Genomic DNA, 13,137 nt, shown 5'->3' with positions numbered 1-13,137 from the left:
TATTTAAGTGACTCTGACCAAGTGCTTTTGACTTTGTTTAATACCAATATAGTCGCCAGACGATACTCATTCTCTCGAGCCCTGAAATAATTGATTTTACGATGAGTTTATTCTATGATAAGAAGCATGATAACAATCTCGCCTTTACCAACAAGTGAAATTCAGTCAGTGGACATTGGATTAGTTAAAGAGAGTGCCAGACCATGACTACCTACGAGATGCGTTAAATTTCAAAACAACTAAGGCTATGAGGACACAGCATATTGTTTGCCAAACGAAAAACCGGGTTTCGGCGTGGGATATGCAATCCTCGCCTGAGACCGACTAATTCAGCCACGTTGTGAAAAAAAAAAAAAAATCAAAAATTCGTCGCATCATTTACGGGATTCGAATTCAGGCCTTTTCCACCGATGTGGGGAAGCCACGAGATAAATATCATCACAATAATTCTCCAAGATTTTGCAAGTCCGCAGTCACTTATGTGAATATAATGTCTGATATCCGAATTTTGAGTTTTGTTTTTATGCCCCCGTAGCAAATGAATCTTGAAGCACATCTCTTGGAGTTTACGGTTTGGGTATATGATGAAAAGGTAACTATGATACTTGAAACTTTCAGAAAATGATCTGAATATATTATGCAAATTATCCTGTTGCTGTCGTCTACAAATCTGTATATCATTGCCCTCTGTGATAGGCATTAAGCTGGCGTGCAGCTTCGGTCATTGCATAGTCTAATAACGTTTACTTTTCCTTTAAGTTTGCTGTCTGCGCCTACATAAAGGAAGCATTAAAAGGAGACACTGCGATATCTGCAGGTCGCGTTAATAGACTAGAAAAGAACCGTGAACTTGTACAGTGGGAGTTTCCTTCCTTCTGTTGACTATTTTGGACCAGACGGTGCTTATACTAGTGGGGGTGAGCCTACACGCCAAGCACGAACATGCGGCAAACTCAACGATCAGGTAAACCTCTAAAAGAAGGCGATTAATGCCGATCCCAAAAAACACCATCACATCGACGGGGGGGAGGGAGGATCCAGGCCATTGCGCGTCTAGTTTCTAATTACAACATTAATTCGAAGGACTTCCCCGTCAAGTGCGATTCTCGAACGCTTCGGTAGATGCCACCTTCGGAACACGTGACCTTGTAATTGGTGAAGTGGCGTTAACTAGTGAAACACCCACAGTTAAGTACTTCAGGTGTGGCTATCTCCTCTTATGAACATTAATTAAGGAAAACGACAAGCATTTTAGGTTTCGTTTTTAAGGATCGCTAACACTTTTTGACATTGCATATCTTACCTTATTTTTTTGACATTGAATACCTTAAACTACGTATAAGTGTCGCCAATTCTTATTACAGTAAAAGCTTTTTTAAATTTCTTTACATTATTATGCTCGCAGTAGTTAATACAGTATATCGATTATAATTAATTCGACATATACATATAAAATCTATATATTTAATTATAAATTATATCATAATTATTACTAGTATACTAAAGCAGCACAAATAGAAAAAGCACAAGAGATCATAACTTATCGAATCGCTCTCCGAATTACGCCCATTCAACATACGAACAAAACTCCATACGATAAACAATGTTTACACCAAATGACCATTTCGAAATATTTATTTATACTTTTTCCCGATCAATTAAAAAAGGATAAAGGTTAATGTATCGATGTTGAATAAGAAACTAACTACAAAATGTGCAGTCGCCATAAGACCATGGTGACCTTGTTTGTGGAGCCCGTTTTTATAAGGTATGTTATTGCATATCCCGACATGCTTACAGCTGAAGCCCTTGTGCGTAGCATAGTTGGTATAATCACCTTCCTACCCACACCGGGTGAAGGAGACTTGATTCGAATCCCGTCAATGGCACGAGGACTTTATATGGGCCTTTTTCAGAACGTGGCTGAGTTAGTCGGTCTCAGGCAATGGCAGCATGGTTTTTCTCTCGGAAACTCGGGTTTTTCGTCGAGCAAACAGCAAATTTACCAGAGAACATAAGCAGTTTTCTTAAAGACATATCATATAGACGCAATATGGCCTTAAATTCATCCTAATTTAAACCAGGAAACCTGATTTTAATTAGGGCGAATGTCTATCGATAGAAACGAACGTTCTTGATCCCCTTCAAGCAGAAAAGTAACTTAGTGCGAAATGACGGAAGATGGACTATTCGTGAAATGGCTGAAGAGGTACGCATTCCTTATAGCTGTTGGTGTTGTTATTGTTGTAGTAGAGTTTTAGGAGCATCAGCGACTACGGACATATTGTTCCATGTATATTATCTGTAAATTGCTTGTGGTCTGTGGTCGAATTTCTGTTTCCTGGAAGAAAAACAATGCTACCATCGCATGAGACCGACTAACTCAGCCACGTTGTGAAAAGGGCCCATAAAAATTTCTCATGTCGTCGACGAGACTCGAACTCAGGTCTTTTCCATTTTTCCAATAATTTCCAAGTCGCCGTCCACCTGGTGTGGGGAGCACAGCGATTCTATCAACTGTGCTAAGGCCTATATTAATTGGTGATTTGCGAACGAGATGCCTCAGAACCAGGTGCGTTTTATGATTTCCGAAAGGGGTATAAAAACAAAACAGTTTTTGACTCTTAAAAAAAAAAAAAAAAAAGCCACACAAGTTAGACTCCATTTCACAGCTTACAGCTTCTTGGGCTCCTTTTCTGCTTCTTAAACTTGAGAAATATTTGAAGTTTTTATTTATTTTTATTTATTTTTTATTTTTTTAAGTTTACGGTATATAGATGTGAAAACAATTAAACAAATATATGAAGGAGCAATTTTTGACAAAAATTGAGTTTTAATTTGAAAAATGCTTTCAACAGTTAGAGGAAATACCCTCAAACACAGTGGTATAAGCTGATTCCTATCTCAAAGTAAGCTGAAGAAGCTTACCTTGAAGGCGGTTGAACCTCCCGTCCTGTAAATATAATATCTGAGTTTTCGCGGATTCAGTTTTGCGATGCTTTTTGATCCGCTCTCGTATATATTAAGTGGCCACTTTATTAGGCACACCTGCCTAATAGCGAGTAGATGCTACTTCAAACATCAGAAAAACCCGTGTTTTTCGTCGCATGGACTCAGTTAGATGTCGACAGCTTGCCACATGGTCCATGTTGACTAAACTGTTTCCCACATTTAAAAAATAAAATAAAATAAATTTTCTGTTTATACTCCGGGACGACCAAATGATCAGAGGAGTTCACAAGATAGACAGAATACAAGAAACATTTCTTTCAAATAGGATGGCGGATCTCCAAAGGGCTCATTCCACATCATCCAACATGTGTGGTTAAATGAACTGAGAATTGGTCACTGGGAGGGCACCTCACCATACTGAATTCATCCTCATGCTCCTGCGACCAGCCCTATCGCAAAGAGATTTCTGTCTTTGCGACATCGCGAATTATCTTGTTGTTGGACGAATCTATTCACGGAGAGGTGCACTGAAGCCATGACGGATGATCCTCGTCGGAAATAATTTCCAAATAATCAGTGGCATCCAAATGTTCTTCTACTGGTACCAAGGGTCCAAATTTGCAGCATGAAAACACACTACCCTGTTACATCGTTACCACTAGCTTGCACTGTTGACACTTGGCAGGATTTGTCCATGAGTCCTTGCTGTTTTCGTCATACATATTCTGGTGCTCCCATCAGCATGAAACAGGCAACTTTGTCCTATTCTCCACTGTGCACTGTTGGTGCTCCTATGTCCACTGTAACCGTATCTCTTCTTGCTTTTTTTTTTTTTTTTTTTTTGTTGGTGACAGGAGTAGAAGCTAGTTGCATAGCCTGTAAAGGCTATGCAACTAGCTTCCACTCACCTGTGACTAGCAACAAGTTTTGCGTTGTGAAATGCCTCATTGATTACCACTTTGGTCAAATAACAAACCCAATCACTGCTGTACTAGATGGTTGATGACTGACTGTAGTCTTTCTGTTACACTGCACAAGTCTTGTTGGCCGCTTACATCAATAATTTGTTTCCGATCTCAGGATAGCCGTTGGCTTGCTTTTATTTGGTTATTGGACCAATCTCGATACCCCGGACAAAGTCGTACATGAAGAGTCCAGCAGCTTCCTAAATACTAATACCTATGTGTGTGACGTCGACTAAAATGCCCGTTCAAAGTCATTAAATCTTTGGTCTTGCCAATTCTCGCATCGAATTGCACATATACAGCATTCCTACGCATCTGCCGGCCTCTTTATATTGCATGCTGCGATTACGTGAGGTCGTTACTGAAGGCATGCACCATTTCCTTGCCCTCTTAGGGAGCAGAGTAGCATGGCTTTTTCTACCGGAAACTCGGGTTTTTCGTCCATTAAAAACGACAAATCGACCACAGAACACAAGCAATTTATATACATATGATATACGGCGCAATATGGTCTAAGCTGCTGATGCCTGTAAAACTTTACAACAACAACTGGAACGTCATATGTATGTTCATTATCTGCTACAAGATGGCGCAGTCCAAAAATGCTATGCCATTCAGAGGTTCTTTGGCAGTTCGCCGTGTGTCGCGAAATGTCCTTCCGTACTATGAAATCATCCGCATGTGTCAACTGTTGCCACCACATTCTCTAAGTGATCACTGCTTTGCAATTTCTTGCTCATGCGCAGTTAGATTCCCAAATTCCTGTGGAACATTTTGCTAACGAATAAGCCTCAATTTAACCTAGATAGGAACGTGAACACAATGTCGAGTTCGGGCTTCTAAAAGTTCTTTGGCTATCATGGAAACCTCTTTGCTTTCTTCGAGGGTCACTATGTCGTGTGGCCTTTACCGGATCTGAAATACACAGCTTTAGATATGTGGCATTGATACGAAAGATCTATTCATTCCTTGAAAGAGAAGTGTACTAAAATAATATCAACTAAGTATATAGGAATAATCATATGAATAAAATCAGTTAATTCTAACAGTACAACTGCCGCTTTTTTTTTTTTTTTTTTTGTTTTTTTTTTTCAGTAACTCGATTTTCTTCGTAAACTAGCGAATGCGAGCACTGCAGACCGGTTCCTTTTTTCGACCTACTTCCCTGTAATTGCCTACGTAATTAAAACTGAAATGATAATAATAATAATAATAAAAAAACAGAGTTCAGCCCACTTAGGCCCTTTCTGTCTGACCCATATAAGGCAACTGTACTATTACTAAATGTTTAAAACGACTATATCAAATCATCCTCAATAATCAGATGCCATACGTCAAGTGAATACAGATATATGAATACTTTAAATTCCATAATTCAGAAGACGTTTAAGCCAAACATACCGACTAACCCCACATTATCAAAAGCCGTAACGTGCATGATACCAAGATCATCTTGATTGGAGAGTTGATGGCTAGATAAAAGTATTTTGGTCTGATGACTCAGATTTTCTTTAGCACCATGCTGACTATGCGGAGTGTTTCGTTGAAAATTTTGGGACTTCCTGGTGGGTCGAAGTGATATCATCATGAATGCTGATGGTATAAAAATTGATAACTACTATCAACTCTAGTAACACTGCCGAAAACATCAAGGACATTGATCCGGTGAAGTCGAAGAAGGTGACACTTTCACTTAAACACAGTCCCACGGTGCAACCTATATGAAGAGGATTCACTATTGCTGCTATCCAACGACATACCGATCTGGGTATTGTTTTCGACTAAAAGCTTTCCTTCCTTCCGCACAAAGTTTACCTGCAGATCAAATTTTGTTGGTTATGTGAATACTCAATCAATTTTCACACATAAAAAACCAACTGTTGTTGGGTGCAAATACATTAAGACCTGGATTTACCCCGTCATACAGTATGCTGTCGAAATTTGGACGTTATTGGCAGCGATGCATCTCTAACAGATTTTTTTGGTTGTTAAAGTAGGTCATTTGACAGTTAGGGTTCAGCTAAGGACTATGCAGATGGCAATGGCCCCTAATATGAAATTGGCCGGCCATCATTCACGAGAGAATGGCTCTCTTTGTTGTTAAGATAATTGTAGAGTTCCGCTGTCAACCCGATCATCACAATGCAATGACTTCTGAGCTCACCACAGCTGGAGGATCCGGATTACAAGCCTTAAGTCTAATCCGGTTCTTCAGGCTAACCAAAACTGGCTAAAATTACCCGATTAGATTCTATATAAAATGATGCAATACATACACCTGCTGGACGGCAGCATTTATAATTTCGCAGTAAATAAAAATATAGGCATCTCCCACCGCAGAAGATTCCATATCCCATGTGTTGGTCCTCACTGATCTCTCAGATAAAGTGCCGTAGAATATGGGTTATGGTCTCATGAATTTTATGATTACAATATTTATACCCTCGCGGTAGTACAGTTGATACAATCAACGTCCTCTCCACATTGGTTGGAAAAGACCAGAGTTCGATCTAGTCAGTGATGCCAGGAGCTTTTATGGACCTTTTTCATAACATGGCTGAGTTCATCGGTTTCAGGCGAGGGTAGCATGGGTTTTCCTCCCTGAAAGCTGGGTTTTACGTCCAGCATACAGGCACATCGATCACAGAACAAACTCATATTATAGACATAAGCATCATCCAACATGATAATGATCGATGTCACCGGGCCAGACGTGCAAATATTGAAAGAAAACAACTGGAAGAATTCACCCATCACTGAAAGCCTTATATTGGTTTTAAAAAAATTAAAAGAGAATTTGAAGTAAACAAACTAAAGTACCAACAAGGAAAAAATCCTTCAGTAAGATAGACTATTCCAAAAGGGGTTAGACGATAAATAGAAGTTTGCAGACGCGTAAAAAACATAGGATGTGGGCAGAGCCTGTTTAACTTGTTTCTTGGTAGGCCAAAAGGATCTTAACACTGAGCTTCTGACAGACAGGGAAAAAAATAGATCTTACAAATTAAGTTGATAAAAACATTAGACCCCAACAAGAATGGGAACAGAAACTGTCATAAAACTCCGTGGTCGGTGAGTACTGTAATTATCACGCTGATGGGGTTCTGGGTAGGTTCTAAAGTTATGAAAGTGACAGTGTCTATGGCAATGAGTAGAAGGTACCCAACAAAGCCATAAGAGAGTGATACCAGTGACACCTGTAAATCAACTGTCACGTATTCAGTGAAGCTGGAGATTGAGGAGAAGATCCCATGGAATAATTAATCGGGTATAATCCACTTGCTATTTTTAATGCGATGCAAATATGCGTCTAATAAGGAGCGCTACCTTTTGTAGGGTTGGAACATTTTAAGATTTTTATTTTATGAAACAGACAGGTGATGTATGAGGAACACGTTTACAACGCGGAACAGTGCGGATAACACATTGCAGAGGTAAGATTCTCTCGCCACTTGGTAATTTAGGCATCTAATAACTGGATCGGGCTATCGTCTGAACCTTCATTGCGCGAATACTGTTTTTGGACATCAGGAAGGTGACCCAAATCCGTCGCTAATATCCCCTGTAGAAGTTACTAAAATCGTCACCAGTTGGCCGTAGCGGAGAAAGTTTGAACAGGACTGTTCCACTGGGTGTAATTGCTCTGGTCGAAGATATTGGAGACGCTAGGATCGCGTGAGAGTGCTTCCTCATTACTGATAGCTGTCAAAAAATGTTCGTTTTACATTTCTATACTTATACGTATTTTAAAAAAAAAAAAAAAAACTTTTTTCAATGCCAGACGCAAAGGTGTTGGATTTAACTGTCCGTAATAGAAACAGAATTTCCCCTAATCAAGAGGAGATACATTTGTTGGCCCTTTGAGATTATCCAGGTTTGTTTTGTCCAGACTTTTGCTTCAGAAACATCGAATATTACTTTAATAGTTATTCTCAATCATGTTCATGATTTGGATTACTATCTCTGACCTCGTACATGCATGGCTTGCTATTTTCAGTTCTTCCTTCTTAGTATTTATTCTTTCTGGTGTCCCTAGAATAAATAGTGGATCTTCAACAACTTTTGCTTTCTCCCGCCAATTTAAAACTAGTTATTTTATTGCGATCCTATTTTTGAGATATCCTCATTGCCTGTCCCTCACTAGCTGTTTAGCTGTCTATCTATCAAAAGCATTTGGATACCAGCTATTTTCGCAAAAATGGATGGTTGCTCTCCTCCTTCAAAATAGTTGTCAACTATAGCCGGAGACAGACGTATTGGTTGCGCCCTAATTGGACATTCCAACTCATCTGAAAAATGTTCCAAGTCATAAAAGCCATATTCGTATCTCGTATCCTTCTCAGTACATATAGGCAGACGCTATCCAACTTTCACTGCAACAGCCCAGTAGCGTATCATCCTATGTTGCGGGTGACGCATCAGTACCAGGGCCATGAACCCATATGGATCCTAAAGGAAAACAGATAAGCCAAAAAAAAAAATAAGAAATGTTGCACAGGGACTTAAGCTCGAAATGATATACTCTTCTAGAACAGTACCCTGTACGACGTCAATAGATTGGATCAAATGCAACTTACATCATCTCCAGAGAAGACAAGACGTGCAAACTCCATCATATATGACAGAGACGCACACACAAACGAAACAACGAAAATGTACTCTTTCTGATAATCACAAATTCGTATATTGCCTCATACGGAGTTTATGCAACAAATTAAAAAAAAAAGTTTATACTTCGGCGCGACTACAATAGGTAAGAGAGATTTACAAGTAATCCATGTAACAACTCAAACGCATGTACAACCGCACTATTACATTGACTACTCACTCAGCTACGCCCAACAGCTAACCTCCGCTTTTCACTGCCACGATTTCAGAGGAAATCTTTTGCCAATTCAAGCAGAAAATAGTATGACTATTCGCCATATGGTGCAGGAAGTCCGAGGCTTTGCTGCACCAGTCAAAATAAATAACAATAATAATTAAGTAAACAACTATAATAATAAATACAAATAATAAAATAAAATTGGTAGTTGACTCCCTCTTACAAAGGTGTCCTTTAAGGACATATTTGTGTCCTGACCTCACATACAGCTGCCCTTTCAATTTCTCCACGATGTCAGCCTCAAACACCCATAGAAAACTTAAATTTCTAAGTAAATAAAAAGATGAAGTTTTACCTCATTTTCAGAAGGCTTCAAGTAGCAGCCTACTTTAAGAGTAGTAGTAGTAGTGGCAAATGATGCAAGAAAGCAAGATTATATATCATCCAAAAAAAAAGAAGAAACTACACACTTCAGCCATCCATACCATCCACGAATTTGTCTAGCCTTGAATTTATTCAAACCACCCACTTCCACAAGAACAGACGGAAGCCTGTTCCAATCAACCACCCGCCAGCTGAAGGCAAACTTCCGTACATCTATCCTGCAACCATCCTTCCTCAATTTGAATTTATGTCCCCCCCCATGTGGTCCAGCAAGAAAAAGAATGCCATCAAATTTAGCCTACTCAATCCATTCAAGGCTTTAAACACCTCAATCAGATCTGCCCGCAGATTGCAGGGGATATCTGTTTGAGGTGTACTCCTACTTTCTAGAATCATCCAGAACGTTCAGCAATCTTCTATAATGTTCTGTCACATATCAGCGCCTCCGTAGCCAGGTGGGAAGGAGAAGCAGTGCATAGCACATGCTTCTTGATTAGACCGGGGTTCAAGCCCGTCACCACCAAATACAGAGGATGCGGAAAGGTCAGGGAAATAACCAACGCATATTCCCGGAGCAATATGGCCTTAGTTGCTAATGCTCCTAAAAAAACCATATAACAAATAACTACCACATATAGAAGTCTTTTACACCTTTCTGAAATATCTCGAAGATTCTAGAAATTTATTAACTATTATTTAAGTTTTTTGATTTTGTACATAATAGAAAATATTTTAATAAAAATTGATAAACAAGGGGTCCTATTTTAATAAAAACTTTCAAAATTAAGAAGAATGAAACGTGATTCCAAACTTTTAGGCGGGAGTATATCTTGGAAAAGCAATCACTGATCACATGATAAAAAAATGGTCCCCTCCCTCTGTCTCTGTTTATCTTTCTATCTACCAGTCACTGTAGTGAATAAGTGAAAAAAAAAAAGGAAAAAAAAGGTAAAAACTATGTAACAGAGTTGCCTACAGCCACTGTTTCTGACTTTCTATTTATACTCCACCAGCCGAAACGCCTGGCCCCGCCCAAAACCGTGACTATCAAACGGAAATGTGGGCAAGTAGAATACAGAGGGGTCACCTTCGATAGCATTGTTAAAGAGCGCGGTCATTAAACTTATTATTAGGGGGGGGGGGGTTCTTGTGACTACACGGAGTTGGTCGTGATGTGGATTAGATTTATACGCAGACAGACCTGTCTTCCCCATTCATTAGAGTTTAATCATGATAAGATAATCCCTCCATATGTGCCTGTTTGTTTGTCCGGCCGCCACACCATTTGTAATAAACTTTTCTTTTGATCCAAAATGCATTGCTTTTCTCAAGATGTTTCTCGTTACAAGACAACTACAGATAGCAGCCAACTACAATTCGTTATGCTTGGCTTTCAATTTCGACCAACCCCTAAAACGTCTGGAGGAACTCAAGGCTCGATATACTAAATGGCTTCTTTTATCTGATTATAAGAAAAAAATATATAAGTATGACAACATACAACATGTTGTCGTTTATTAAGGAATAAGAATCAGTCTTTATATATTTATTTTATTTAATAAGTGCTAATCAAAATTTTAAAAAATATATAAAAATACTTTTTTTATGAATTGAACCTTTTCACAAAATCACGTTGAGTAGTTTTAAACACCTCTGTTTTGAAGTAAAGTTCAACTATGCTGACAGCCATGTTTTTTACTGCTTGTATTGAGCATGCGCATTTAGCTTTACAGGTTGTCGACAGATGGCGACACAATGCAGAGAATAAAGAGTTACCAGTGCACTGAGTGGACAGAAATCGTGGGATACCTATCTAGTGACGGGTAGGCCCACTTTTCGCCCGGTTAAGGGCAGTCAAACGGCGAGGCATTGAGTCCACTAGTTCACGAAAGCGTTCCACAGGTATTTCCATCCATGCTTGCTGTACCGCTGTCCATAATTCAGTCGCATTCCTGAGTGAAGGGTCCAAAGCTCGAACGGACTTTTCCACATCATGCCCAAGACGCTCCACAGGATTCATGTCCGGTGAACGGGAAGAAAACTCTATGGGGCTAAAATCTGCGGGATGCTCTTCGAACCATGTTCTAGTCACCACGGCTCTGTGGGGATGCGCATTGTTCTGATGGAATAGTCCATTGCCCTGTGGGTGCACGATGACAATGAAGGGATGCAGATGGTCTGCAAGGATGGACACGTAATCTAGACCGTTCAGAGTCCAGGTGGAGTCCAGGAGTTCAGAGATGCGTCTAGACGTACCAGAGGTCCTAATGTGTGCTAGTTGAACACGCCCCAGACCATTACCGACCGTCCACCTGCCTGAACAGTTCCTTGTTCACATGATGGGTGGATAGCTTTGTGCGGTTTCCACCAGATACGCACCCTCCCGTTCGCTCAAAATAACTGGAAATGGGACTCTTCGGACCAGGAGACCTGTCTCCAATCATCCAAGGTCCAGTGCCGATGTTCTTTCGCCCAGCTGACGCATAGAGTCTTGTGGCGTACTGTTAGCAATAGGACTCTGGTGGGTCCCATAACCTGTTGCGGCTAATGATCGTTTGATGGGCTTGGTGGAGACGTTTCTGGCACCTCCCTCGTTGAAGTCGGTGGTGATTTGTGCCACTGTCGCTCTCCGGTTGGCTGAAACAATGCGAGACATATGTCGACGGCCACGTTCATCCACCACCTTTTTCCGCCCACAGCGTTGTCCAAGATGGGATGTTATTCGGGAAATGGTGTATTCCCAATACACTCTTAATACTGTCGAACGGGGGTAGTGCAATTTCTGTACCATCTCCGCGACAGAGTGACCCATGCGTCGGGCTCCCTATCACCCCTCTTTCAAAGTCGGTTAACTCACTCACGACGTTTGTCCATACTGACATCGAATTACCGTCTTCGTGAATCGGTGTACCTATATACCTGCTAAGCGGTGGATTTGTCCACTAGTGAGAGGGTTGACAGCGTCGCGTTGCCCAGAAACCAGGCATCCCATGAATTCTGTTCTTTCAGTGTACATCAAAACTCGTTATCGATTAAAAATCTAGCAGTCCTAGTTACCGAGTGGAATACATCAGAATTGGTCTAACGCTGTAAACCGAGCTTGGGATACAATATTAACCATTTTATAATTTATTACGAAATAACACAGGCAGTGATTATACTGTTTTTAGAAATTTTATATTGTAACGCATACATTTTAAAAACACGTATTGCAAGTTGTTAGGAAAAGACAGGATTGTTATAAAATACAGCAGATAGATGGTTCTGGATTAGTGTAACGCGTAGTACACGCACTGTGAGTTTGCCCTTGACAAATGCTGTTCCCCAACCGCTTTCGGTTCCTTTCATCCAAAATACAGGTTGCACAACGAATATCAAACTCGCACACACACTCAGAGGGATGACACATTAGGTCAACAGCTGGCGATCCGGATGAACTACATTCAAAGAACATCCGACAGCCAAACGAGACACTAACTTCTACATCGACCTTGTTCGCGACGAGCAAAGTGGAACTTCGAGGAAAATAAAAATAAGGATTATACATTTAATTGCATTGCTGTCCATAAAAGGTGGAAAGCTAACGGAATAAAACGAAACAGCAAAGGACCATAATGAACTTTAAAGTGACACTGATGGCGGTGTACTGAGGGATAGATTTTACCATTAGCTACAAGAAACACGATGAAAAAAATGATGCGTTCTGTGCCGATAGATGTCGCTTCTGAAGGTGCGGTGGTCCTATTACTTTCAAGCAGCTAAAAAAAGCGTTTGATGCATTAGAAACCGTAGCACCGTTCGCGTAAGCGCCCTCTACTGGAGTAGTCAGCATCGAATTTAGACAGTAAAGAATAAATTGTGACCATATTTATTCGCTTTTTATATCGGATTTTTTTTTTCTTTTGCAATTATAACTGATCATTCTGTCAAAAGCGTGATCAGGAAGAACTGAGTTGCCCAACCTGAGTAAATTGATAAGATCGACAGGGACTCAGACATAAGAATTCTTTG

General features: G+C 40.2%; 1 protein-coding gene across 6 annotated transcripts in view; it reads right to left on the bottom strand.

The window, feature by feature from the left end:
* f (espin protein forked) overlaps window positions 1-13,137 on the bottom strand; it is a 219,842-nt gene that overhangs the window by 80,762 nt on the left and 125,943 nt on the right. The gene's annotated exons all lie outside the window — the stretch shown is intronic.

This window comes from Mastigoproctus giganteus, chromosome 1, assembly GCF_048544385.1.
Source record: "Mastigoproctus giganteus isolate SK-2022 chromosome 1, ASM4854438v1, whole genome shotgun sequence".
Classification (NCBI taxonomy): Eukaryota; Metazoa; Arthropoda; class Arachnida; order Uropygi; family Thelyphonidae; genus Mastigoproctus; species Mastigoproctus giganteus.
Note: the sequence above shows the minus strand (reverse complement) of the source record. Positions and strands in the feature narration are given on the sequence as shown.